The 27,080-nt window shown below is 42.0% G+C and overlaps 1 protein-coding gene across 1 annotated transcript in view; it reads left to right on the forward strand.

Annotated features, from left to right (window-relative positions):
- Positions 1 to 27,080, forward strand: part of LOC129719885 (cell adhesion molecule Dscam2-like) — a 414,602-nt gene that overhangs the window by 71,414 nt on the left and 316,108 nt on the right. The gene's annotated exons all lie outside the window — the stretch shown is intronic.

Genomic DNA, 27,080 nt, shown 5'->3' on the forward strand with positions numbered 1-27,080 from the left:
CTCACAGAATTTGCTCTGACTTCGCACAACGAATGCGTGAAACGCATAACGCAAAAGTTGTACAAGGAATACATTGACAGAGATCAAAATCAGAATATGTATCATATACACAAAATTCATATTGTTTCGGTAAACTTCGGTTACGGGCGAACGATCAGTTTCGAGGCGCTTAAAAATCACTCTTCACTTTCGCGAGCCGGTATACGTATCAACGGCTCGTGCATCCCTAAAAATCGTCAGCTACCGAAACAGCCAATAGCGAGCCTTGTTGCCGCAGAAGTTATTGACGCTGGTCACAGAACAGATATGCAACTTAAAACAAAACTCTGCAGCAAATCGGTGTCCAAGCTTTTGCATTCATTTTTTGCTGTTCCATCCTAAATTGATTTAACAGTGCGTCGTTCGAACAGTTCGCTTCAATAGTTTAAACATGCACCGAAAAATATTTTTTTTGCTTCAATGACCAGGCAAAAAGGTTATCTTGAATAATTGAATCTATCAAAATCAAGTTGAGACAGGACCGCATTCAAGAGATCTTTAAAGCGGCAATTCAGTAACAATTCACAATCAACGTCAATAGAACAAATTAAACTAAAAATCTTTCAACCAATCAAACATTGTTCCCGCGCCAAAACTCCCGCCTCAGCTGGGCATTACTGTCATCCGTGAGTGACCAGCAGAGGCCCAAGCGACGCTGGTTTGCGCGCGATTATTTATACTTTGTTCTGGCTCGACAATGCTGCCGTCCGAGAGGCAGTCTATAAAAGCGCTCTCCACAGCATCGCCAGTGTTAGTCATTAGTGTTCATTGTAGTTAGTCGATAAGCGTACAGCGGCAGTGCCGTCGCGCTGCCATTGTACCGTCTTGAAGAAATGTACAAATATGATCGCGCACGGCCCTACGTTGTGCTTATTATTCGCCCTTTGGCATCACGAGAAGGCAATTAAGGCCCAGGGAGAAAGTTTCTTTCGCGCACCACGAAACGCACAAATTTTACGTAGCTACTGTACGTAGCTACTGTACCATATTTTACGTAGCTACTATACCTACATTTTTTCGCCTCGAACAGTCGTCGGGTGCGGACGCGTTTGCTTTTCGCTCCACAATTAACTTGTATAGTATACATTTTTTTTGTTTTTTTTTTTCACACCTTGACAACGTCGCGTGTTTTTGCTGACCATTCTTGTCATAAACTCGTAATTCTTCCGCTTAGTGTATTAACGTAAATAACCATGCCGTGCGGTGTAAATTCGTGCAGCATAAACGACGACCGCTTTCTTTGGAAGTGCGAGTTCTGCAGTAGAACTTACCATGCTGCGTGTATCGGCGTACAACGACACCGCGAACTTTTCATCACATCTTATATGGCGCCATTGTGTACGGAATGTCAAGAAATTCTCCGGAAGGAAGCTTACGTACGGAAGCTGCTTCATCAACAGGAGCAGCTTGTGGAGGCAATTCATCGACAGACGGACGCCAATCATCGCATTGCCGCGGATATGAAAAAATTCTGCTTAGTGTCAGAATTGTTCTACAGTATTGAGCACCTGCTTAATGTTGTCAAAGAAACTTTGTCAGCGATTAACAAAAGCAATCAAAACCTGTGCAGTGCGGTCGGGCAGCACATAAAGTCGTGTGACAAAAAATTGCACACGACATTGACCGGCATCAGCGAGTCGTTTTCAACGATGCCACAAAAAATACATAAATATTTTGACGAACGGCTCTCAAGCCTGACAAGCAATTTTATTAGTTCAATCACAGAGGCTGAGTCATTGAAACCTCATACAAATAACGACTCAAAACTTACTGAAATACTCGAGGAGGTGAAATTTGTCTCAGGGACTGTCTCGTTTTTCCTGTCTACTAGTATTAATCATATTTGAATTCCAGGCCCTCCGTATGTAAGAGCTATTGGTTCAATCAAAGCAATTGCAGGAGACTTAAAAGAAATAAATTGTCCTTATTCTGGTTACCCTATCCAACAAATACATTGGTTACATAACGGGTTGAATATTAGCGCAAGTACGGAATATAGATTTAAGATGATAGTCTCCAATCTTCAGGTGACCAACACATGCAGTGCAAAACCTCAAAAAAATCTTCAGGAAGAACTAGCTGAAAAATCTTTCTACCCGAAAGCGTACCATACATCTCCAGGATGGAGATTTCTGGGTAACAAATGGCAATGGAAGCAGGACTGGTCCACTTATGATGCCAAGCAACGGTCTCGAAGACTACAAGAAAAAGCTGCCGAAAAAGCTAAAAGAAATCGTAAAAAAAGAAAACAACAAATCACTCATACCAGTAAACAAAACAACCAGCACAGCGGTACGCAAAACTATCAACGTATCAACGCATCAGACAAAGAATTACTAGCCACAGCAAAAGTTCAATTCGCCGGGCCACCCTCATCAACCGACCATCCGATAGCTGCACTTTCTGCTCCAAAACTCATCAACTTCAGGAAAGGAGAAACTATCAATCCGTATCGATCTGAAAAAGGTACAACAGCACAAAACAAAAGCACCGACAAATTTTACAAACCGAGTTTTCGGAAATAACGACCCCTTTCGATGAGAAAGAAGAAGACTTACAGGTAACACTCACCAACCCTCAAACATCGTCAACCACCATATCCCCAAAAATTTCTTCACCAACACAAAATGCGGCTGAAATTTTGGTTTACTGTCAAAATTTCAATCGCATGAAAGGCCCTGCCAAAATGAAACACATTTACAACAATCTTTTAGGCTTATCCTTTTCTGTCATATTGGCGACTGAAACAAACTGGGATGAAAGTGTCGAAAGTGAAGAGATTTTTGGAAATATGTTTAATGTATTCAGGAATGCCAGGAATCTTCAAAAATCCGAGAAGAAGTCAGGCGGAGAAGTCCTCATAGCGGTCTCTGTGAATTTTAATTCAGAAACTGTTGCTGCACCTAAATTCAAAGAATTCGAGCACATTTGGATAAAATTGCACATAGCAGGTAAAACACACGTATTCGCCTCTGTGTACTTTCCTCCACATAACGCTAATAAAATTACGCATGAAAAGTTTTTTAATTGCGCAGAAAAAATTTTATCTGAACTACCTCCAGAAGTGAAAGTTCACATCTATGGGGACTTCAATCAAAACACCGCTGACTTCATCTTGGACCCGGAAAACGAAAGCATCCTACTCCCAGTCGTTGGAGATAACATCACTTTGCACTTCATGTTTGACGAAATTGCTAAACTAGGTTTTGACCAGGTCAACCATGTAAGAAACCGTGAAAATTGCTATTTGGACCTACTCTTAATGAATATCCATGAAGATTTCTGTGTGACCGAATCATTTAACCCACTGTGGAAAAACGAAAAGTTTCACACAGCAATTGAATATTCTTTATTTTTACATGAATATCAAAGACCCAACGACTGTGAGTATGAGAAAGTCCTTGATTTCAAACTCGCGAACAAATATTAAAAACAAATTAAACTGTGTCAATTGGCAACAAATTTTTAGAGATGAAGGAAATGTCGAATCATCTGTTAGCGTCTTTTACAAAATTCTGTACAACATCATCTCTCAAGAGATTCCATTGAAGAAAAAACGACGCCACGCTAACACTAAACATCCAGTTTGGTTTAACAAACTAATAAAAAAATTTAAAAACCCGCAAACAAATAGCTCACAAAATTTTCAAGAAGCACAATAGTGAAAATCTAGCAATTTACTTGGAAATACGTGATCAACTGAACTTTGCAATCAGTGATGCATTTGAAGAATTCAATACAAAAACTGAACTAGAAATTAAGTCTTGTCCAAAGAACTTCTTCAATTACGTCAAAACAAAACTAAAATCAGACAATTTTCCATCAATAATGCAACTCGATGAACATGTTGGTGATAACTCTGAGAAAAATTTCAATCTCTTTGCAAAATTTTTCCAGGAAATCTATACCACATTTTCCGAAGAAAATCGCGACCGCGATTATTTTGCATTTTATCCAGAATATCCAAGAAACGTTGGTGTCAACCAACTTCAGGTACAGGATGTTTTGCAGGGTCTGAGAAATTTAGACCCTTCCAAAGGACCTGGACCTGATGGAATACCTCCAGCACTCATGAAAAATCTTTCGAAGGAACTTACATCTCCTTTGTTCTGGCTGTTCAATATGTCGTTGGAAACTGGAGTCTTCCCAAATATATGGAAAAGCTCATTTTTTGTGCCTATTTTCAAATCTGGGCGTAAATCTGACATACGTAATTATCGTGGAATCGCTATTATCTCTTGCATTCCTAAACTCTTTGAGGCAATTGTCAATTAAAAGATATTTGCTCAAGTCAAAAATCGAATACCTGACAAACAACACGGCTTCTTCAAAGGCCGCTCTACATCCACAAATTTACTTGAAATCGTAGATTACTCATTGAATGCAATGGATAATGGGAACCATGTTGAAGCACTCTATACAGACTTTAGCAAAGCATTTGATCGTATTGACATACCAATGCTACTTTTTAAACTGCAAAAAATTGGAATTGAGTCTGGTCTCCTGAAGTGGCTTGAATCATATTTAACAAACAGGCAACAAATAATAAAATTTAATGGAAAAAAGTCAAATCCCATTCAAGTTACTTTAGGTGTTCCCCAAGGCTCCCACTTAGGACCTCTTCTTTTTATTTTGTACGTAAACGACATTTCCTTCATCCTCAAAAATGTTAAAGTTCTAATATATGCCGACGACAGTAAGCTGGTTTTGAAAATAAAAAATCAAGAAGACATCAATGTATTTCAGAATGAAATCCACACATTTTACATCTGGTGTAAGAAAAGCCTACTTGAAGTAAATGTAAAAAAATGCAATGTAATATCCTTTAGCAGAAAATCAACAACGCCCAAAATTGTAATTGCATTAGGGGATCAGAATGTGAAGAAATGTGATAAAGTTAGGGATTTAGGAATAATCTTAGATTCTAAACTTAATTTCATCGACCACTATAACACTATCATACACAAGGCAAACAACATGTTAGGGTTTATCAAACGCTTCTGTTATAATTTTCAAGACCCGTACACTATCAAAACTTTGTATATTGCCTATGTGAGGTCAATACTGGAATACTGTAGCATTGTGTGGTCTCCTCGTCCTGGCGTACATGAAGAAAGAATAGAATCAGTACAAAAGCAATTTCTACTATATGCTCTTCGTAAGCTAGGTTGGACCGCACATCGTCTTCCGTCATATGAAGCACGCTGCATGTTGATTGACATTCAAACATTGAAAGAACGGCGAGAGTACGCGATGGCTTCATTTGTAAACGATATCGTTTCGCAGAACGTTGACTCAGCAGTACTACTTTCTAAACTGAACTTTTATGCACCCATTCGACAACTTCGACACCGTAGTTTATTTGCTCTTAACCATCATCGTAAGGAATACGCAAAAAATTGACCTATAAATAGTATGATGAATTCTTATAATCAACACTGCGAAGCCATTGACTTTACGATTTCCCAATATAAACTGAAACAGTATTTCAAGTCTTTGAGGCTGAGGACACAAAATTAATTTGTTTTATGTTCGTGAATAGTTTAAAAATTAATGTAACTAGTCTACATATATGATTGACGAAATAAATAAATAAATTTATTCTAAGACTATTTACAATGGCAGCGTGACGGCGCTGCCGCCGCACGCTTATCGACTAACTACAATGAACACTAATGTCTAACACTGGCGCTGCTGTGGAGAGCGCTTTTATAAGCTGCCTCTCGGACGGCAGCATTGTCTAGCCAGAATAAAGTATAAATAATCGCGCGCAAACCAGCGTCGCTTGGGCCTAGCTGGTCACTCTCGGATGACAGTAATGCCTAGCTGAGGCGGGAGTTTTGGCGCGAACATACCCCCTCCCTTGAAACCCCATAGGTTTCAACGTTCTCCGAAGAAAGGGGCCTGGCAGGTGGAGGCACGGCTCCGAATATCAACACAAGGAGGCAGGGCTCCTGGAGGAATCGCTCCGAAAGGTGGAGGCACGGCTCTGACTATCTACACGAGGAGGCAGGGCTCCGAAGGGTTGAGGTACGGCTCCGAATATTTACACAAAGGAGGCTAGGCTCCTGGAGGCATCGCTCCGAAAAGGTAGAGGCACGGCTCCGACAACAGCTTGGACGCACAGGTCCGTTAATGGAGGCACTGTTCCATAAACATCACTTTGTACAGACGCGTTGGTCCGGGATGACTACACAGCTCCATCGAAAGCTGGTACAGCTGCTAACCATTCCATGGTGGGGACGCATGGATCCAGGTGGAGGCACAGCTCCAAACACACATAATGACGCAGAGGTCCAGGCGGAGGTTTGACTCCGAAAACTCGTGGACGCAACGATCCGGGAGGAGGTTTGACTCCGTTGAAAACAGTCAGGTAACTGACGTGAACTGAAAATTACCACAGCGTAAACGTACTGCATTGTTGCAGATAAGGACAAATGCTTAACCAGGCAGGCTGATGGGGCAGCAGTTTTCGGTCGCCGCGGTTGACCTAAAACGCGCTACCCCTAGAGGCATCGATTACTGGAACCACCTGGACTATTCTAGCTTGTGGCTGCCCATGATGATAGTGATTTAAATGTGGTTTATTTGACACGGCACGATACAATTTTAAGTTTAACTGAGCCAAATGCACTTTTTATTGATTCTAGATTAGCGGGAAATGGAGGGAGGCACTTTTATTATTTCTCGCGGCCGACTACGAGCTAGTGGGAATTAAAGGTGAGAGGAGGGGAGATACAATTCTTGCTTAAAACTAATTAAGATATACGATCTATTTGTGTTTCGACTGGTGTTCTTTTTTGTTTTTCAAACATAGATGTAGGCTCTTCGTGTTCGTGTCTCCAGCGTCGTATTCGGGTATTCTGACAAATAGACAGAAGAATATTAAATTTTATTGTCAGTCTTTTTCAAATAACAGTACAGTTGTGTCATGTACTGAAGATCACCGCTTCCCAGAATGTCTCTAACGGGATCGTTCGGTTGTTTTCCTCGGGCCCGGAGGGAATCTATAAGCTCGGACCTAACATAACAAAATTCGGCACACGACCAAACAACATGCTCGTTGTCATGGTAGCCATCGCCACAAACGCAGTGATTACTGTCTACAAGCCCTATACGAAAGAGGTGCGTGTTTAACGTGTAGTGATTGAACATAAGTCTGGACATCACGCGAATGAAGTCCCGACCTACATCCAACCCCTTGAACCATGCTTTCGTCGATACCTTAGGAAAAATGGAATGTAGCCACCGTCCCAGTTCATCTGAGTTCCATGATGATTGCCAATTGTTGAGTGTTCTCTGACGCAAAATGCTATAAAATTCATCATAAGCAATTGGTCTTTCATAAATATCGCTATCAATAGCACCCTCCTTAACTAAAGCGTCAGCCTTTTCATTGTCCGGAATGGAACAATGAGAAGGGACCCACGCTTAGGTAACCCGGTAAATTTTATCTGTTAAAGCGCTTAAAAACCGCCGTTTCACAAACCTTTTCTTCTAAGGAAAGCAAACTAGTGATGAAAATGTATAGCAACATCTTGTTGAACCATTTATTTGCTTAAATTTCCAAACAGTAAACAGCCATCTCTAATATAAACAAATGATAAATGATTATTGTTGGAAATATGGTTTTGTGATTCCGGATTCCGCATGATTAACACTGCAAATCCACTGAGCAAGCTTTTCTGAACTATCGTTTCCCAAAACATTGTTTATAATTTGGCGAGTTTGAATCATAAAATTTCTTTTACATTACTTTATAAAAGGCGCGTGAATAATTACGAAGTAAAAACTTTTTTTGCACGGTAAATTTTGAATCGTAGGTAGAATTACATACTTATCAGAAGCGTAAGTAGAGAAAAAGTTCGATATATTTGGGGTTTTTTATAATGTATGTAGTTATATTAAACTTCGCGACACCATCACCGAAGAGTAATGACAGTAAAGGCAAACAAACTTAACTTTATTTCTCCTCTCTCTTCTTCCTATACTGCAGCGGCTATCGATGCATATGATGATTCACATAGCACTGTTAGTTGCATATAGGCTCCACCTCCTGCGCTTTTTCGGTTATTTACAAGTTGAATAGAAGTAACGGATGCGATTTATTACAATCTTTGAATGCTGCATTGAGAGTTGCATTTGCTTCATTGCAACAATGCGTGCTGCTTGGGCCAGGAAATACGGGGTGTGCTTCACAGTCTTCATCGATCGCAGAGCCTCAATGGCACTGAGACTGTCTGTGAAGATGAAGTAGTGGTCTATGGGTAGGGTTTCGATGATCCCAAGAGAGTACTGAATAGCAGCAAGTTCTGCGACGTACACGGAAGCAGGAGCAACGAGTTTGTAGGAGACGGTAAAATTTTCGTGGAAAACACCGAAGCCAGTGAACTCATCTAGAATTCCGTCAGTATAAAACATTTTATTGCAACTAACATGTTTAAACTCGAAAAAAGCTTGGGGTTCTCTTACGGTAGCAATTGATCCGGGATAACAATAATGTCTTCTTTCATAAGAGTGTCGAAGAATATAGCATTGTTAGAAGGATCTAAAGGTGCGACATTGAAGGGAACGTATGAAGAAGGGTTAATATCTTGAGCCATGTAGTCAAAATATAAAGTCATAAATCTGGTTTGGGATTGAAGGTCGACCAACCTCTCGAAATTTTCAATTACTAATGTGTTCATGACCGTACATCGAATTAGTAACCGGTAAGAGAGATTCCAAAAACGATGTTTCAACGGAAGAATACCCGCTAGCACTTCAAGACTCATCGTATGGGTCGACTGCATGCAGCCCAAGGCAATACGCAAACAACGATATTGTATTCTCTCTAATTTTATAATGTGCGTGTTCGCGGCGGAGCGAAAGCAGAAACAGCCGTACTCAAGAACTGACAATATCGTTGTTTGGTATAACCTTAGAAGGTCTCCTGGGTGAGCACCCCATCAGGTTCCGGTAACCGTACGAAGAAAATTAATCCTCTGTCGGCATTTTCGTGTTAGATACCTAATATGACAAGCCCAGGTGCGTTTAGAGTCGAACCAGACCCCGAGATATTTAGCGACTAAAACCTGAGAGATCGTTTTACCCGTTAGTAGGAGCTGCAGCTGAGCTGGGTTATACTTCCTAGAAAACACGACCAGCTCAGTTTTCTCCGGAAAGAATTCGATACCCAGCTCATGATGAAAGTGATGAATGTTGATTTATTCCTTTGATCAGCATTCCTTGAAATTAGCGAACGGCATGCTCCGCCAATTGTTGAAGGCAACTTTCTACTTCTTGTTCGTCGTTGGCACTGAGCGGCACTCGAGAATCATTTTCCGAAAATGTTCACTTCTAATTTAATTATGTTGATTGCGATTGGATACAAAACGATCCGTTTGACGACTCAAAACAATTTGGAGTTCAAATTCCACTTACAAATGCACAAATCTTCATTTGGCTATTGTTTCCACTCACCGCACATTTTCAATTGTTCTGATTGCCATTGCGCTGCGGCAAGACTAGCGGCTTGCGTCACTGCCGACTACCGACTGTCAACTTTCGGCTGACATACCACGCGTGAGGGTTATTGTAAGGAACTTCTACATTTTCCCTTGGTTGCTCGGTCCGAATCGATTAGGGTAACGTCCCGGTTAGTAAAGTTTGGTACTGGGATGCTGGAAACATTCAGCATCGACTAACTCTCGTCGCCGACGAGAGCAACTTTGTTGAGAACTTGGTTGGGGGAATTGATAACTTCGCCGTCGCACGAACACTCGCGGATGATGCCAAACTGGCGCGATCCTGGTCACGGCACCAAATAAGATGGCGCACGGCCCTACGTTGTGTTCTATTTTTCGCCCTTTGGCATCACGATGGGGGGCAATTAAGGCCCAGGGAGAAGTTTCTTTGCACACCACGAAACGCACAATTTTTACCATAATACTGTACATTTATTCTGGTATAACATTTACAACTAGTAGCGGGCCGGCGCTGTCGCCGGACGCAAATCGACTAACTACAATGAACACTAGCGCTGCTGTGAAGAGCGCTTTTATAGGCTGCCCCTCGGACGGCAGCATTGTCGAGCCAGAATAAAGCTTGAAAGCGCGCGCAAACCAGCGTCGCTTGGGCCTCAGCTGGTCACTCACAATTGACAGTGACCCCAGCTGAGGCAGGAATCTCTGTCCGAACATACTCCCCGCCTTGAAATCTCACGGGTTTCAACATTAACTCCAAACGAAAGATGACCAAGTGACGGCAAGTTGCGTGGGGAATGCTCCGGGGTGAAGGCTTCAGGTAGACCGAGGGCGTCGAGATCGGGAGCACGAATTTGACTCCGTCAACTGCTATGCAGCCGGCGTCTATAAGACGGTCCGCGAGCGACTCCGCTCGTCTCACTATCCAACTGTTCATCAAGCAACTGCTGGAAGAGCGTAACAAAACAGCGACTGGTTGGTGGGTCAACATGAGGATTCCGAAGGTAAGGATGCATGTTGACATGGAATGGAATTGGCGTAAATGAACTGCATTTAGCCTTCAGAATTGTCTACTTAACTTGGGGTAGGAGTAGGGCAACAGTTTCGGTCGCCGCAGTTGACCAGAACCGCGTTGCCCCTGATACTTTGCTGCTGGATACCAGGTTACCATTTCTCGCTTGTGGCATGTCGACTGCTACTTAACCTCAGGGTAGAGGCATGACTCTAAATGTACACGTTGAGACAAGGCTCTGAGCGAGACATCGCTCCGAAAGGTGGAGGCACAGCTCCGACTATCTACACGGGGAGGCAGGGCTCCGGAAGAAGGAGAAACGACTCCGAATATTTACACAAAGGAGACTAGGCTCCTGGAGGCATCGCTCCAAAAGGGTGGAGGCACGGCTCCGACAACAGCGTGGACGCACAGGTCCGTTAATGGAGGCACTGATCGATAATCATCATTTTGTACAGACGCGTGGGTCCGGGATGAATACACAGCTCCATCGAAGGCAGGCGCGGCTGCTAACCGTTCCATGGTGGGGACGCATGGATCCAAGTGGAGGCACAGCTCCAAACACACATAATGACGCAGAGGTCTAGGCGGAGGTTTGACTCCGAAAACTCGTGGACGCAACGATCCTGGTGGAGGTATGACTCCGTTGAAAACAGTCAGGTAACTGACGTGAACTGAAAATTATCACAGCGTAAACGTACTGTTTTGTTGCAGATAAGGATAAATACTTAACTAGGCAGGATAGTGGGGCAGTAGTTTTCGGTCGCCACGGTTGACTTAAAACGCGCTACCCCTAGAGGCATCGAGTTGGTGCCGTGACCAGGATGATCGCGTTTTAGGTCAACCGCTGCGACCGAAAACTGCTGCCCCACTATCCTGCTGCGCGGCATCCGATTTGGTGCCGCGATCATCCTGATCACGGCACCAAATATGATCGCGCACGGCTCTACATTGTGCTTATTATTCGCCCTTTGGCATCACGAGAGGGCAATAAAGGCCCAGGGAGAAGGTTTCTTTCGCGCCCCACGAAACGCACAAATATTACGTAGCTACTGTACCTACATTTATTCTAAGACTATTTGTAATGGCAGCGTGACGAAGCTGCCGCCGTACGCCTATCGACTAACTACAATGAACACTAATGACTCACACTGGCGCTGCTGTGGAGAGCGCTTTTATAGGCTGCCTCTCGGACGACAGCATTGTCGAGCCAGAACAAAGCTTAAAATAATTGCGCGCAAATCAGTGTCGCTTGGGCCTCAGCTGGTCACTCACGGATGATAGAAATGCCCAGCTGAGGCTTACACTGGCGGGAGTTTTGGCACGAACACTTTGTTTAACAAATTTTCTTGGATTGTACACTTCGCGACTGTTGAAACTATTTTAACTTGTTAGTTGATTTACTTGAATATCTTCGTTGGACTTGGAAACCGAATTTCTCGACCAACGACAATATTTTTTTTTCGTACCGTTTTTTATACCTAACATTGCAAGTAATGCATATCAGACGCGCCAAATACAGCACTGCTTACGACATTAGGTACAATGTAGAAAAATGATTATCGTTAGTCAAGATATTCAGTTTTCAACTTGGGCAACAAAGAAATTTATTAAAAATATATCTACATAAAAACCGTTACACGTATGCAGGTGGTACTGTACGATTATCATGAAAAGGCACCCTCGCTATACCAGTACCGGAGAGAAGAAAGGATTCTCTCTGCGAAAAGCGGCGAGAGCACAAGCAGTCCTTTTATTGAATGAATTTCGAGTGTAAAATGCGTCCTCTCCACCGCTAGATGTCGATACTTAAAATAAAGAGATTTTGTCTCATTTTTGGTTCTTCAGTTGAACAGATGTGCGCTGGTGTCAGTAACGCGAAACCGAATGCATGTGAACAAATCTAATGTTTTTGTTGATTGTTAATGATTGAGTAATGTTTTCAAATGACTTGATTCATGAAGGTGAATCGATCAGACAATAATTTCTTTATTTTATCAGTACCCAACTTACCAGTATTGGTTGATGGTTGCACTGTTTTTACGATGCCAGCCTTTCGAACATCGGTTGATGCTGTATAAGTGTAGTGGTTGGGAGCTGCGTAATACATTCAAAATTTGCCAGAGCATCAAATGCGTTATGCCCAACGCACATGCGTTGTAATGGTTCCAAATTTAACCAGTAAATGCGCTAATTTCGCTCATAAATGATCTAGTTACGCACACTCCAACTTTTGCGTGTACCGCTTGACTAATAGTAAATTTCTCTCACTGACCCTTATTATAAAAAAATGCACCAAAAGATCTGAGTACACCATTCGATTTGTTATGACGTACTAAATCTCCGGTCAAAATTTTAAAATCGTACATTTTGGAGTACGAATCTTTTGAAGGTCTTGAAGTACAAAAAGTGATATATAAACGACGAAATACTTATTGTAAAGCAGGTTTTTCAACCGCCATTGCATGTAATAACTTGCAAAATGTTTTTTTTTCATATTCCAGGTATTGTATTTCATGATGTTTTCAGTTGGTGAAAAAATTTATTTGAAAATTTCACAGTGCACAGTGGTTTAGATTTGAAAAATCGAGATCGTTTCGGAACGATATCGTCCCCAAAAACACGTCTGCGTGTTTTTTACCACAGAATTACCCAACGATGGTGCCAGTAACGTACAACCGAATGCGTATGAAAAAAAAAAAACAAAAATGGGCCAAAAATGCGTCGCAATTAGCAATTCCACAAGGTTATATCTAGAGTCCGGTGTTCTGAACGATTATGTTGGACTTAAACAAACCGTTTTAGCTGTAGAAATATATTTAATTTCCAATAGAGCACTCTATGGGGTATTAAAAATATTTCTACGGTTTGTTTGATTGGCATGTCTTTGGCAAAGTTGTAGATAATAATGTTGCCCTTCTATAAAAAATATACCCTGTGAAAAAAAAAATCAAATTTCTATTCAAAATTTCATAACTTGTTTTCCTGATTTCTCCATGATCAGAGCGGTTTCATTGTTTAGGTGATCTTTTGTAGTTTTTATAAAAATAATTGATTTATAAAAAATAAGCTTTTTCAGAAAATAACCTTTTAATTTTTTTTTTCAAAACAAATATTCTTTTCAAAAGTGTACTTTGCGGAATACGTCATATCGATTAAACAAACCGTTTTGGCTCTAAAAATATTTGTAATCATCAACACCTCCCCAACATAGCATTTTTGAATAGCTGAAAAGAATCGTATTCCAAAAAAGACTTTATCGGGCGCGACAGGGGTCGTGAACTGAACATCAAACGGAAGTTGTACGACCAGCTTCGCATTGATCGTTTAAACGAAGAAGAGAGAAAAATTGCTTCAAACAACTCTAATGTTTCGACCTAGAGGGTGAGGATTTTAGCGCAGACAGACGTCCAAGCTGAGTTCCAAACTTGTGTAAAGATTTTTGTAGTAGCAAGATAGCGCTACCAGTGACGCCAGCCTTATAAGCCAGCGAAAAAAAAGGTATTGTATCGATAAGATCACCAGGCGGCGCTAGCATACTAGTGATTTATAACGCTATTCTCTTTGAAATTTTGCACGGAATTTTCGGTTAATTTTGTTCTTGCTTGGACGTCTGTCTGTGATTTTAGTTTCCCAAACTCAATAAAACATCGCATAAAAACCAGAGACGAATTCCTAGTCCACGCTAAAAGTTAGGCATGAGATACAAAGGCGTCGTATACAAATTACGTAACGCATGAAGGGGGGTGGAAGGAAGGGAAGGGGGGTTGAGTCTGCGTTACTTATTATTACGTAGGGGAGAGGGGGGTAGTAGAGACAGTTACGTAATTTTAAGGGGGAGTCATATCGAACGTTACCTATTGTTACATAGGGGGGGGGGTCTGAAATCTAGATTTTTTGCGTTACGTAATTTGTGTACGACGCCAAAGACAGATTTCCGCAGAGTAGGCAGTGTGACTTTGCCCTCGTATCCAAGTGAGTTTTAATTTGAGATTTATTTTCGGTTTGCACGTAAACCCTATTAACAGTGTTTTACACTTGAGTTGGATTTGAGTTTTAATCCTGTATAACAACAATTGCATAAAAATCGAAATGCGATGAAATTCGCACCGCGTCTGCTGCAACAGTTTGTTGCATTGTCCTTTGAAAGCATAAATTCGATCTAAAAACAAAACTCATCGCGTTACAACATCGCCTGCATCGTTGGATACATCGTGCACTGCATGCATTGCACGCATTTAAACTCAATCGATTACAGTGTGCGGTGCAAAAAAACTCAAACTATCGAGAGGAAGCAGATACAAGTTGGATTCAAATCTGGAAAAGTGTTACTCAGTTCAACTTTGCACGAGTTCATGCCATCACTGGATTTCCGAAATGCTTTTGCAAGGCATAATTCGCCCAAGTATGTCTCCTTGATGCCTTCCGATCTGGTGTAGGGACTTCCCAACTTTTTAACTGTGTCATTACTCAACCGATTTTTAATATTTTGGTAGTTTTGGAAAGAGGAAAGATAGAGATTTCAAAATATATACAAGTATATAATAATTTCATCGTAACTTGTTGAGTTATTTGAGTTTAAAGCTGATTCTTTATACTTTTCCGCGCACTTTTTCAACTTAACTTGAAATTTGCCAACTATTTTTCTAAGAAAAGTACAACAAATCCACTAGCACTTCCAAAGTATATTCAGTATCGAATAGTGATTTTGTGGAAATCGGTAGATATTTGCCTGAGCTATATATTTTTTAAGTGAAACAGAAGAACTACTGATGATGTGATGATGATATGAAGGTTTTAGCTCTAGTGGAGTGTTCCTTGCGCTCACACTTAAAGTTTGTCAAATACCCCTGAAATATAAAGTTATGGTAAATCCTCGTTTTTAAATTTCGACCAGAAGAAGAAAAGAAGGCCTTCCCGAACATATACAGAACAGATTTTCCAAAACTGCTAAATATTTGCTGTTTTTTTTTTTTGGATCTGAAACGCGCAGAATCAAGCGCTTTGGAATTTCAAGTACTGCATTCAGATGGTTTGAAATCTATTTGACTGATAGAACTCAACGGACTGTTTTTATTGATTCTGTGTCTAGTCCCGAGGAGAATGATCTTGGAGTTTCACAGGGAAATGTATGAGGGCCCCTTTTGTTTATCATGTAAATGACATGCGACGAGTTTTACGTTTTTAATCTTTTTGATATTGATCTTTTTGCCGATGACACCGTGTTATTCATTGCAACTAAGAATGTAGAAGAAGCCGTTTCACACTTGAACGAAGATTTACCTTCTCTGAGCAGATGGTTGAAGCATAAACACTTGAAATTGAGTATTGATAAAACTAAATTCATGATTTTCTCGCGCACCGTTGTTAATGACGATGTCTCCGTTATTATAGATGTTGATGCAATTGGTCACGTTCAGGAGATTAAATTTAAAGTTAAACGCTCACGTTGACAATGTCATCAAGAAAATTGCCTAAAACTGATGGTATTCTATGCCGTTTGAAAAACGAATTAACGATTAGTAGAAAAATACGGCTATACAAGTCAAGCATCTCTCCACATTTGAATTTTTGCCCTCCTTTTTTGTACTTGGCCAGCAACACACAACTATTTATGTGCTTGTGTGAACAAAAAAAAACTATTTAGGTTACAGCAGAATAGAATAATGCGTTTGATTCTAAATTGTGATAGAATAACTTCCTGGTATGGTATTCAGTTTTAAAATAATTAATAGTTTGCTACCTCAATATTTGGGTGATCAAATTGAAAGAGGAAGAGATTTCCATAGATATAACACTAGAAACGCCGATGTAATAAGAACAACTTTCTTTTTAACGAGAGCTTTGCAAAATTCATTGTTTTATAAAGGTATAATTTTTTTCAATTCGATGCCAAGCCATGTAAAACGTACACCAACACTTGCGGAGTTCAAGAGAAAATGTATTTCACACGTGAGAGTTTCTATTGTATAGAACGACACTAAATTTTTCAAAATGTGTAGAGTTTACCTGCGAGAGAGTGTATAAGTGAAAATTACCCGCAATAGTCACTCTCGCAAGAGCGTGAACCCAACATGACAACTGCTCACCACTGTTTGCTGAATATCTTTCACTTGAATATTTTTATTTTTATTCGTTTTTCCGTTTGTGAACGATATAATCGTGATGAATAGGTGTAGTAACTTTTTTGTCATAGTTGTAAATTGATGTTTAGGGTTAGATAGGCAGGAATTTCCCTCTATCTGTGGAAAAGTGGTGTGCTGAATGCTGACTTCGAGTTCTCGGCGGGTTTGTTGTGGTCGGCAGCCATCGCGGGAAGATCAGTTTAGCCTCGATTGTGATAGAGCACACACGCGATTTAGTCCGATTCTAGTGCGCGTTTTTAACTGTTGTTTGTTTACAGTTCGCGTGCAGGGAAAGCGAAGGTTGTTCCGCTTCACAACGAAGATTGTTCCGTTGTCTCACGATCGAGTGCGCGAGCTTTGGTGTTTACTCGCTCGCTGTATAGGATTAGCAGTGTTCGCTACCCCGGCTAATCGTCAAGTAGGAAAAAATACCACCACCGACGACTGCTGCAGGAGCAACTTGGAAGCAGCAGCAGACGTCGATATTGGAAATTCTCGCCACCGTTAGCTAGAGGAAGGACCGAAATAAACGCGGATAAGTTTTTATTTTATTTATTTGTTGTTTGGTTTTTGTTCTTGCGCTCTAGCAACAATCAGAAAGTGTATAAAGGTACACACTAATAATTGGCGCACAGCGCAAATACCACACTGAAAAAAATGTTTTTCTTGGGAAAAATATTTTCCTTTTGATTGTGAGGTACCTCTATCAAAAATCGGATTTTTGCTAGAATTTTCGTTAGACAAGTGGTGAGGTTTATTCCGCAATATTGTTCGCGGTCGTATTATATATTTATTTTTTGTTTTTTATTAAATGTTTATATATACATTTATTTATTTTTGTTTTCCGATTCGGTGGTTTTGCGTTGGTTTTGGTTGAACTGCCGAGTTGTAGAAAGCATGAGTCTTTCCCAGTCAAGGTGGTTGCCAACCCTAAAATTTTAATCCGATTCGAAACATTTTTTAATTCAGTTCAAATTCCTGAAATAAAAGGAAAACGTTATTGAGCGAAATAAATACAAAGTTTCATACCGTGTCAATATTCAATGCATTGTGCTTTTGAGTTCTTTTCCAAGAACATTGAGAAAATGGCAATGATGGTTAAAGAGCATGTTGCCTCCCCAGATGGTCTCGAGGTACGATGCTGGCCTAACAAGCCAGTCGTCATAGGTTCGAGTCTCGTTTCGGGAGAGACTGTTAGTGTCAGTAGGATCGTAGCGCTAGCCCCGCAATTGTCCTGTACACTTAACGGTTGGCTGCGAAGTCTGTGTATAGTAAACAGAAGGTCGAATTCCGCTAAAGAATGTAGCACCAAGGCTTTGCTTTGCTTTGGTTAAAGAGCTCAACAGAGCTTATTGGTTAATACGGGTTGACCATTTGCATTCGATTTCGAGTTGAGCTCCCGGAATGTTGTCTTCTCGGCTGATTCGGATCCATCTGGGGTTCAGCGGCAGCGTCGTTTACGAAGATTGTTGATCGAAGAACGGACTTCTCCGGTGGAACGCTTGCACGTGTTTCATAAGAATGCTGCTGAAGAAATGGAGATCAGCCTTGGAATGTTGAGGTCTATTAAGGAAGATCTCCGTTATAGATGCCCAAATAAGGAAGTTTACCGAACAAGGTTACTCCATCTGGGGTCTAGACTACATATAATCCACAAATACACAGCAGGGAAGGTAAACCACGAAATTTTGGGTCTGTTGGTGGAAGTTGCTGCTACATATCAAGAACATTTTGATATGTCAGCAGTGCTTCCTCCAATTAAAAATACTGGAGAAGGTAGAGCAAGTTTGGGAGATTTGTTGGACACGATCGTGCCACCAACACAAACGGCACCCATTTCCCCGCAAAGTGTAGGATCTGGTCCGCTCGCGGGAGAAGATGTTGGGTCTGTCTTGAGCGAGTTAAGGGACGAGCTTCGACTCTTACGTTAGCAATCCCAACGAGATAAAGCTCTAGCGGCTGAGAAGTCTGATAGCTATTTGGAAGTTACTCAGACGCTAATGGGCGGGATTGCTTCAGTTCAGAAAGACGGTCCAAGAAGTTGTTTCACTTCGTTAATCCGTCAGTGAACTTCGAGCGCTGCTACATTCTAAACCAGCTGGCTTCCCCGAGATTGATCTGCAGACCGATCTGAACGAAAGACGTGAGACGGACGAAATCGATGAGCCAGAAGAAGTTGAAGTCCCTGATCCACCACTGGTGCTCACATTGACCAAACCATGGTGGAAAGGTTATTTATAGATTTTCTGAAAGATCGATGTTCGTCGCTTCCGATTGAGAACACGGAACCAGCTTTACCAGTTATTCAGTCGCAGGCCCCACAACACCATGTGAATGGTAGGTCAAGCCCGACAGGTGGGCGTTTTCCTTTGCCCAATCTAAAATTTAAATACCATCCTGTTCGGGCTATTATTACAATCGTCGACCACAGCGTGTCTCTGATTGGAAAATCGAAAAATACGCTGGGAGAGATGATGAGCTAGGACTGAATGAATTTCTGGACTCCATTGAAAATATGCTCATTATGAGCAAATTTCAGAGGAGAAGTTGTTCAATTCTGCAATGCACCCACTCACTGACAATGCTCTTACTTGGTATCGGGCTATGAGATCGCAGAACGGGCTTTACAACTGGAACCGTTTGGTTTGTGAGCTTGAGGCAAATTTCGTTCATCCGAAACTTGACGCTGCTCTCAAATCAAAGGTTTCCCAGCGCCTGCAGATGCGAAACGAGTGTTTCCTGGACTATTTCCGGGAAATGGAAAAAATATTCCGTGCTATGACGATTCCCATGGCACCGAGCGAAAAACTCGACGTGCTCAAGCGGAATCTCAGGCCGGGCTATAAGCAAGTACTGATTTTAAAGCCAGTGAGTACGCTTGCCAAACCAAACAGGAAGGGAGGTGGTTCGAATAACAGCCACGTTGTAACCAAAACATTTTGGAGCAAAAATTCCCAAAAGGATAATTTTGCCTCCAAACGCCGAAGAAAAAACCAGGTGTTCAGACGAAAAAGAATCTTGTCAAGAGATATTCGAAACCGAATTTCAAACAAAAGCCGGTGATTTGTCTCGACTATCTTGTGGAGTAGCATCGACCGCCTAGTCTCGGAGTCTGTTACAACTGCGGTGGTACTGGACACGAGCATGAGGCTTGCAGAAATCCAAGACGTATTTTGTGTGGATTCAAGGGTTTTGATGTCTCTCGCTGTCCCTACTGCTTAAAAACGGGATTCGTACCAACTAAAGTCGCAGTTGTGTAAGGATGTGCGCCCCATAGAAAGCCTAAAATTAGACCCCCAAGTTTACAACAGTTTTCGACCAGCTCATGATGAGGATTATCGTGATCCGTTGTTTGTTGAAACCATCATCCTCGATGATCCGTCCGATAATCGTCCTTTCGCTATTGTCGCGGTATATGGCCATTCCTTCCAGGGTTTGCTCGACAGTGGTAGTAATGCCAAGGCTTTGCTCGACAGTGGTAGTAATGCCACCAAAGTTGTACCGAAAGTTTTCCAAAAGTCCATTGAAAAGTTTGGAAAGGCCAGTTGAACTTCGTTCAGCAAATGGACAGATCTTACCGATCCTTGGACAAATATGTCTTCCGTACACTTTCCGAAACAAGGCAAAGGTTATGGACTTTTGTCGCGCCTTTGGAACAACGCCCGAGAACACAGGATCGTAATTAAGGAAGAATTCCAAAGTTCCGCGCCTGTTTGCCGATATCCTTACAAAATGAGCCCAAGAAAACTGTCTAAGGTCTGGGGAAAAGTCGATCGTTGGCTTTCTATGGGTATTATTGAAGAGTCAGATTTCGATTGGTCTTTGAATATTGTCGCTGTGACCAAACCAGATGACTCTATTCGGCTTTGTCTAGATGCCCGGCCTCTTAATGAGTGTACAGTACGTGATGCATACCCTCTGCCGCATCCCGGGAGCATTTTAGGAAGCCTGTCTAAAGCCAAGTACCTGTCTACTATAAACTTAAAGGAGGCTTTTCTCCAGGTTCCTTTGGCCACGGGCAGTCGCAGGTTTACTACTTTCAGTGTGCCCGGCAGGGGTATGTTCCAATTTACTCGTCTACCCTTCGGTCTAGTTAACAGCCCTGCCACTTTGGCACGTCTGATGGACCAGGTGTTAGGACGAGGATTACTGGAACCGTACACGCTCATACAATTTAACTCTGAACTGAATTAAATATCACCCTGTTTCGTTGAAAGTGGACGTACTTTAAATAGAGTATTTTATTACTCACTTTTAGGTAACATATCTATCTGTCAGAAAATGAGCAAATTTCACTCTGTTGCTTTTAATCACAAATCAACGAAACTGAGTGAAAGTTACCCACTTTTGTAGTTTAATTTTTTTTTAAAGGAATTATTTCAGGTATCATTTGAAATGTAAAACCATCAATTAAACGCAAATCTTCAATTGTTTATTCATAAATGATAAATGTAGTCCAATGAATATAGTTCGAACAACTTCAACATCTTCTGTCTTGGCGGCTTCTTTTAAAACAGCAGCGATACAGTTAAAAATTGCTCGGGAACTGTTGTTTAATCTTTTATCTAAGGTACTTGACATGAAGTCCGTAATCATGTACAAATGGAATTTTGATTCCAAACATTGATTTGAATCTGGTACATTGAAGGAAATCTACCTGGTAACGACAACGAACATTCGACCTGTTTAGAAAGGCCTTCTTATACAAACCAGGTGAGGTTGCTCTTTCTCGAGAGATGCCAGGTATATTTTAAAATCTTTAGAAATAACTGATAAAACATCGAATTTTAGCATCAGAATATATACTGCTTTTACTACTTGAAAATTTTTGACATTCGCTCATATTACGCAAAGTGAGCAAACTCGGCTATGGAGAGAATCTGAGTAAATATTACTCAGTTCAAACAATCAGTGTTACTCAGTTTTTGACGTTTAGCATAGAAATATAAAACAGAGTAGATGTTACTCAGTTTAGGGTAAAATTGAAGGAACGTGTACGTCTTTGTTTACCTCGATGATACCATCGTGGTAAGCGAAACGTGCGAGCATCACCTACAATTTCTCAAAGAGGTGGCCAAGTCCCGTTTTGGGCTTCCAGAGTTAAAATTTCTTGGCCATTTGTTGAATCAGGACGGTCTAAAGGTCAATCCTGACAAAATTAAGCCGATACTCGATTACGAGCGGCCGGTGACGGTTACTAAACTGCGCCGATTTCTTTGAGTATGCGATTACTACCGGCGTTTCATTGATCGGTTTAGTGAGGTAACCGCACCTTTGACCGACCTCTTGAAAATAAAGGCCAAGAATATTGGCTGTAACTCCGAAGCAGAACTCGCGTTCCGGAAGGTAACGGTACTTTTAGTGACTCCTCCAGTGCTTGTCCCGCCCGATTTTTCGAAGGAATTTATTCTGCAGACAGATGCCAGTGACACTGCTATCGCGGCTGTTCTGGTGCAACAACATCCACAGGGGGAAAAGTGGTAGCTTTTTTCACATAAGCTAACCACTCCCCAACGGAATCGCCACGCTACACAAAAGGAAGGTCTGGCGGTGATTATGTATGTTGAACACTTTCGAGGTTACTTGGAAGGTTATCATTTTCGACTTGTCACTGATTCATCAGCCATTACCTGGATACTGAAGACCAAATGGAAAACCAGTTCGCGCCTGAGTCGGTTAAATTTGGAACTACAACTTGTTCATTGAGCACCAGAAAGGTAAGGACAATGTCGTTCCGGATGCCTTATTCCGGACAGTAGCAGCCATTTCTGCATTGTTCACTTCATACTGGTATTGTTCCATGAAGTCAGTTTCGGATAAACCTGATGATTATCCTGACTTAAAAGTTGAAGATGGTAAACTTTTCAAATACGTGACCTCGAAAAGTGTACCCTTCGACTCACGGTTTAGCTGGAAATTGGTCCCAACTCCCGAGTGCCGAGAAGAAATCATGCATCGTACCCACGATGAGTTGCTTCATGTGGGATACAATAAAACGATTCACGAGGTTCAAAAACCGCTTTTTTTGGCCTCGTATGGAACCAGAAGTTCGCAAATATATTCGCCAATATGGGACCTGCAAAGAGATAAAAGCACCATTTACCTCAGTCCAACCTGAAATGGGTCGGTCACGCACGACCGGTGCACCGTGACAGATGATTTCGGTGGACATAGGCCCACTTCCTTGAAGAAAACGGGGCAACCAACACTTGCTAGCCGTCCTCGATGTCTTCAGCAAGTACGTAATGTTGACTCCCGTTCGCAAAATTTGCAGCGCCTCACTTTGCGCGACCCTTCGCGAACAATGGTTCAACCGCCGTGGAAGTCCGGAGGTCCTGTTGAGCGATAATGGTTCGACGTATATCTCCAAGGAATCCAGCCGGTTCCTAAAAGAAACAAATGTTTCACATTGGCTAAATTCGAGATATCAATCGCAGGCTAACCCGGTAGAACGGACGAATCGTTCTATGAATACGGCAATTCGCGCGTACGCTCGCACGGACCAGCGCAACTGGATGCCCGCATTTCTGATGTGGAACGCATCCTAAATACCACGGTTCATTTTTCTACCGGGTTTAGTCCTCATTTGTAGTCCATGGTTGCGAAGTAGCGTCAGGGGATGACTACTCCAGGATTTCCGGGGAGGGTGAGCTGAAATCATAACAGAACCAATTACAGACAATTCGGGGTATTGTGGTTAAAAATCTTAGTAAGGCCTCCGAGGGTGCTCGACAGCAATACAACGGACGACATCACCAATTCGCGAACCCATTCGCAGTTTGGTTTAAATTAGTTTATTTGACACGGCACGATACATTTTCTGTTTTACTGAGCCAAGTACAAATCGTATTAATTCTACGTTAGCAGGGAAAAGAGGGAGGCCTTTTCTTTATTCTCGCGGCCGACTACGAGCTAGTGGGGATTTAAGGTGAGAGGAGGGGAGATACAATTTTGACTTAAAACTATTTGGAAACTTTGTTTTTCAACTGGTAGAGCAATTGTATTCTTGTTTGTTGTGGGTTCAAAATATTTCTGTAAGCATAGATGCGGGCTCTTCGTTTCCGTGTCTTCAGCATAGCATATTTGTATCCTTAATCTGACAAATAGACAAAGAAAATTTTAAATTTTAATGTCGGCGTTTTTCAGAAAGCAGTATAGCTGTGTCATGTACTGGAGATCACCGCTTCCCAGAATGTCTCTAACGGGTACGTTCGGTTGTTTTCCTCGGGCCCGAAGGGAATCTATAAGCTCGGACCTAACACCACAGTATTCGGTACACGACCAAACAACATGCTCGATGTCATGGTAGCCATCGCCACAAACGCAGTGATTACTGTCTACAAGCCCTATACGAAAGAGATGCGTGTTTAACGTGTAGTGATTGGACATAAGTCTGGACATCACGCGAATGAAGTCCCGACCTACATCCAACCCCTTGAACCATGCTTTCGTCGATACCTTAGGAAAAATGGAATGTAGCCACCGTCCCAGTTCATCTGAGTTCCATGATGATTGCCAACTGTTGAGTGTTCTCTGACGCAAAATGCTATAAAATTCATCATAAGCAATTGGTCTTTCATAAATATCGCCGTCAATAGCACCCACCTTAGCTAAAGAGTCAGCCTTTTCGTTACCCGGAATCGAGCAATGAGAAGGGACCCACGCTAAGGTAACCCGGTAATTTTTATCTGTTGAAGCGCTTAAAAACCGCCGTATTTTCCCCAGGAAATACGGGGTGTGCTTCACAGGCTTCATCGATCGCAGAGCCTCAATGGCACTGAGACTATCTGTGAAGATGAAGTAGTGGTCTGTGGGTAGGGTTTCGATGATTCCAAGAGAGTACTGAATAGCAGCAAGTTCTGCGACGTACACGGAAGCAGGAGCATCGAGTTTGTAGGAGGCGGTAAAATTTTCGTGGAAAACACCGAAGCCAGTGGACTCATCTAGATTAGATCCGTCAGTGTAAAACCTTTTATCATAACTAACATGTTTAAACTTATTCGAAAAAATCTTAGGGATCTCTTGGGGTCGCAATTGATCCGGGATACTAGAAATGTCTTGTTTCATGGTGGTGTCGAAAAATATAGCATTATTAGAAGTATCTAAAAGTGCGACATTGGAGGAATCGTATAAAGAAGGATTAATATCTTGAGCCATATAGTCAAAATATAAAGTCATAAATCTGGATTGAGATTGAAGGTCGACCAACCTCTCGAAATTTTCAATTACTAATGGGTTCATAACTGTGCATCGAATTAGCAACCGGTAAGAGAGATTCCAAAAACGATGTTTCAACGGAAGAATACCCGCTAACACTTCAAGACTCATCGTATGGGTCGACTGCATGCAACCCAAGGCAATACGCAAACAACGATATTGTATTCTCTCTAATTTTATAATGTGCGTGTTCGCGGCGGAGCGAAAGCAGAAACAGCCGTACTCAAGAACTGACAATATCGTTGTTTGGTAAAGCCTTAGAAGGTCTCCTGGGTGGGCTCCCCACCAGGTTCCGGTAATCGTACGAAGAAAATTAATCCTCTGTTGGCATTTTCGTGTCAGATACCTAATATGACAAGCCCAGGTGCATTTATAGTCGAACCAGACCCCGAGATATTTAGCGACTAAAACCTGAGAGATCGTTTTACCCGTTAGTAGGAGCTGCAGCTGAGCTGGGTTATGCTTCCTAGAAAAAACGACCAACTCAGTTTTCTCCGGAGAGAATTCGATACCCAGCTTAAGAGCCCATTCAGACAAATTGTCTAAGGTATCTTGCAATGGTCCTTGCAGATCGCTAGCCTCGCTACCAGTAATGGATACAACGCTATCGTCTGCAAGCTGCCTTAGCGTGCATGAATTTGCAAGACATTCATCGATGTCATTGACGTAAAAATTATATAAGAGAGGACTTAAACATGAGCCCTGGGGAAGGCCCATGTAACTAATTCGGGAAGTTGTCGAATCGCCATGTGAGAAATACATATGCTTTTCTGACAACAAATTGAGCAAAAAGTTATTCAAATTTAGTGAAAGTCCCTGCGAATGAAGTTTCGCGCTTAAAACTTCTACAGAGACAGAGTCAAAAGCCCCCTTAATATCCAAGAACGCAGAAGCCATTTGCTCTTTTCGAGCAAATGCGAGTTGAATTTCAGTAGAAAGCAACGCTAGACAATCGTTCGTCCCTTTGCCCCGGCGAAAGCCAAATTGAGTATCTGAAAGTAAACCGTTTGTTTCAACCCATTTGTCTAACCGTAAGAGGATCATTTTCTCCATTAATTTCCGGAGGCAAGAGAGCATCGCAACCGGCCTATATGGATTGTGATCAGAGGCAGGTTTCCCGGGTTTCCGAATAGCAATGACTTTTACCTCCCTCCAGTCATGCGGAACAATATTCAGCTCAAGAAACTTGTTGAACAGATTCAACAAGCGTCTTTTTGCAGAGTCGGGTAGATTCTTCAACAGGTTGAATTTTATTCTATCTAACCCTGGAGCCTTATTGTTGCACGACAGGAGAGCCATTGAAAATTCCAACATCGAAAATGGAGGCTCTTCCGTAGTTACTATAAACGCGTCGCGAAAGGTTTTCTGTTCCGGTACAGAGTCCGGACAGACCTTTTTGGCAAAATCGAGTATCCAGCGATCTGAATACTCCTCACTCTCATTCGAAACGTCACGGTTCCGCATGCGCCTGGCGGTATCCCAAAGAGTGCTCATCGCTGTTTCCCTCGACAACGCGTTTACGAACCGCCGCCAGTACCCGCGTTTTTTCGCCTTTACTAAGCTCTTCATCTGACTGCCCAGTGCCTCGTACTTTCGTAGTAGGTTGACAGTGCCGTACTCCCAGTAGTCCTTATACGCCGCGGACCTTCGCGCGTACAGCTCAGAGCACTCTTTGTCCCACCATTTGTTGGGAGGGCGTTGCCTGATCGTTACCCCGGGTATCGGTTTCGTCTGAGCTTGCGTCGCGGCGTCGATTATCAAGCCAGTTAAGAACGCGTATTCTTCCTCCGGAGGAAGTTCCTCGTGAGTCTCGATAGATTCCGCTATAATAGACTCATAACGCTTCCAATCAATATTACGTGTAAGGTCGTAGGAAATATTGATTTGGTTCGGGGGAGTTGAACCATTAGCAATTGATATAACGATTGGAAGATGATCACTACCGTGGGGATCGTTGATTACTTTCCACTGGCAATCTAACGCTAGTGATGTCGAGCAGAGGGATAGGTCAAGCACGCTTTCACGTGCTGGAGGATTAGGTACACGTGTCGCTTCCCCAGTATTCAAAAGTGTTATATTGAAGTCGTCGATCAAATTACAAATTAAAGAAGATCGGTTGTCGTCGTACAGCGACCCCCATAGCGAACAGTGAGAGTTAAAATCTCCCAAAATCAAAAAAGGTGCGGGAAGCAATTCCGCTATATCAAGGAGTTGCTTCTGTTC

The sequence above is a fragment of the Wyeomyia smithii genome, chromosome 2 (genome assembly GCF_029784165.1).
Source record: "Wyeomyia smithii strain HCP4-BCI-WySm-NY-G18 chromosome 2, ASM2978416v1, whole genome shotgun sequence".
NCBI lineage: Eukaryota > Metazoa > Arthropoda > Insecta > Diptera > Culicidae > Wyeomyia > Wyeomyia smithii.